The sequence below is a fragment of the Canis aureus genome, chromosome 9, assembly GCF_053574225.1.
Source record: "Canis aureus isolate CA01 chromosome 9, VMU_Caureus_v.1.0, whole genome shotgun sequence".
NCBI lineage: Eukaryota > Metazoa > Chordata > Mammalia > Carnivora > Canidae > Canis > Canis aureus.
In genome coordinates, this window is record NC_135619.1 from 66,707,843 (window position 1) to 66,710,193 (window position 2,351).

At 50.1% G+C, this 2,351-nt stretch overlaps 1 pseudogene; it reads right to left on the bottom strand.

Annotated features, from left to right (window-relative positions):
* Window positions 1-1,632: 1,632 nt before the first annotated feature.
* LOC144320189 (resistin-like beta pseudogene) lies at window positions 1,633-2,089 on the bottom strand (annotated as a pseudogene).
* Between the last annotated feature and the right edge of the window lie 262 nt (window positions 2,090-2,351).

Below are 2,351 nucleotides of genomic sequence, written 5' to 3' on the forward strand. Positions count from 1 at the left end.
CAGGAGAGCCAGCAGCGTGGGGGGCATGGAGGAGCTGGGGGTGGGGAGAGGACGTTCTTGCTGGGTTTGCAGCCTGTACAGGCTGAAGGCAAAGTGGGAGTTGTTCAGGGAGATCGGGGAGGCCGACAGGGTCACTGGGCTCCCGTGATTTTCTTGGTCAGGAGCCCCTTGGCCACAGGCGTGAGGACCCAGCCTGGCCACCAGTAGCCAGAAGAACAGTGTGGGGTGTACCGTCCCGGACAATTAGAGACGCAGAACGCGGCCAGCCAGTCCCAGGAACTGGCACCCTGGAACGCTCCCTGCTACTTTCCTCCACTGAGTGCCCTGGGGTGAGACACAGGCTTTTGGAATCAGGTGGACCTGGGTTCGAGTCCTGCCTCTGGACCTGTGTTAAGCTTGATGCGAACACATGGTGGGTGAAACACAGGGGGTGTTTGGTAAAACTATAGTTGTTAGGGGAGAAAAGTCCTAGCTGTACCCTTTAGGCGTCTTTAGATTTTTTTTTTCTCTTGAAATACAGAATTTTATTTAGAAACTGTTTAAAGTGGCAGCCCTGGTGGCTCAGCAGTTTAGCGCCGCCTTCAGTCCAGGGCCTGATCCTGGAGACCCGGGATCGAGTCCCACGTCGGGCTCCCTGCATGGAGCCTGCTTCTTCCTCTGCCTGTGTCTCTGCCTCTGTCTCTCTCTGTGTGTCTCTCGTGAATAAACAAAATCTTAAAAAAAAAAAAAAAAAAGAAACTGTTTAAAGTAGAAAAAAAAAAAAAAAAACAACCCTGTCAAGAAAGACCAGGTGGAAAATGGGTTCCTAATAAAATGGAATTTTAGGGCCATAAAAGTCTAAAAGGGCACAAAAGAGAAATAGCACCACTGTTATTTGAACAATGGCTAGTTACTTGCATTTTTTGGCATTGTTAATCACTGAATCTGGGTTTGCCTCTGAATTCCACACACAGCATGCACTACACAACGGTTTTATCATAAAATATCTGCTTTCTTTAGATTTTAGTTATAATAATACATTCTACTTGAAATATAATATTCACAATATAAAGATTCAGCTCCCCACCTGCTCACCTGATCCTGCTCCCTGCCTCTAGCCGTGCTGATTGATGGGAAATGGGCACCTGATCCAGGATGTCCAGACTCTTCCTTCAGAATTTGTAAAAGCTTTTTTTAAAATTTTTTTATTTATTTATGATAGTCACACACACAGAGAGAGAGAGGCAGAGACACAGGCAGAGGGAGAAGCAGGCTCCATGCACCAGGAGCCTGACGTGGGACTCAATCCCGGGTCTCCAGGATCGCGCCCCGGGCCAAAGGCAGGCGCTAAACCGCTGCACCACCCAGGGATCCCCTTCCTTCAGAATTTGCACTTGGGACTGAGTGGGCCTGTCCTCATCCCGTGGGTGACTTCCCTGTCCTGTGAGCATGGGAACAGTGGTGTTTGTCCCCATGGAATGGAGAGAATCTGGCTGCTTGGTCTGGAGAGACGGGGGTGGGTGGGGAAGGACTAAGTAGGCTCCCTGAGTGAGGGAGAGAGAGAACTCCTGGGTTTCCCATACAGTCTAGGTCCTACCCTGGGGATCACGGTGCCCTGCCTTTTTTTTTTTTTAAGTAAAAATTATCTTTACTACCCAAGAGGCGGGTTGTAACAAATGAAAGGAACAGTTTGAGGCAGGTGTATGGTTTCATTACAGTCATGGTCACACCATTGGGTTCTCGCCCTCCTCCCCCTCAGGTCAGGGGGCAGCAGCTAGCGGTGGTCCAGTCGATAATGCTGCACTGGCAGTGGCATGTAGTTTCGCCCCGGATATCCCAGGAACCACAGCCATAGCCACAGGCACAGCCAGTGACAGTCATCCCTGCAGGGCAGGAGGACAGTCTGCCTGAGTTCTTGATACTGACACATGACACATGACATCCTTTGTGTTGGGGAAGGATGTAACTCTAAGCCAGTGAGGGTTTCCTTTATCTTTGTATCCAGAATGAAGTCCAAGGAACACGGAGCAGTCCCTGGAATCATCGGCTGGAGGGGGAAGAGAGGGAGAAGGAAGCAACAAGTAGTCTTCATCCTGTGGAATGGCAGTGTCCTGGGGCTATAGACTTCCCTACGTGATCATGGTGGTGACAGGTGGGGATTCTCAGGAAGAACTCTACCAAGAGACTCCTCTGTCCCTCTCTGGACTCCAGCCCATCCCCCCACTGTCCTCTGCTGCGGTCGTGTCTCCCCATCTTCAGAGACCTTGCACACAATGCTTTATGATTTGGTAAAATACACACCTTCATTCTAAAAAAAGTTGTTAAGGAAAACTTGGGGCTAGGGGTGTGGTGGGGGTCACTGGTTCCCCCAT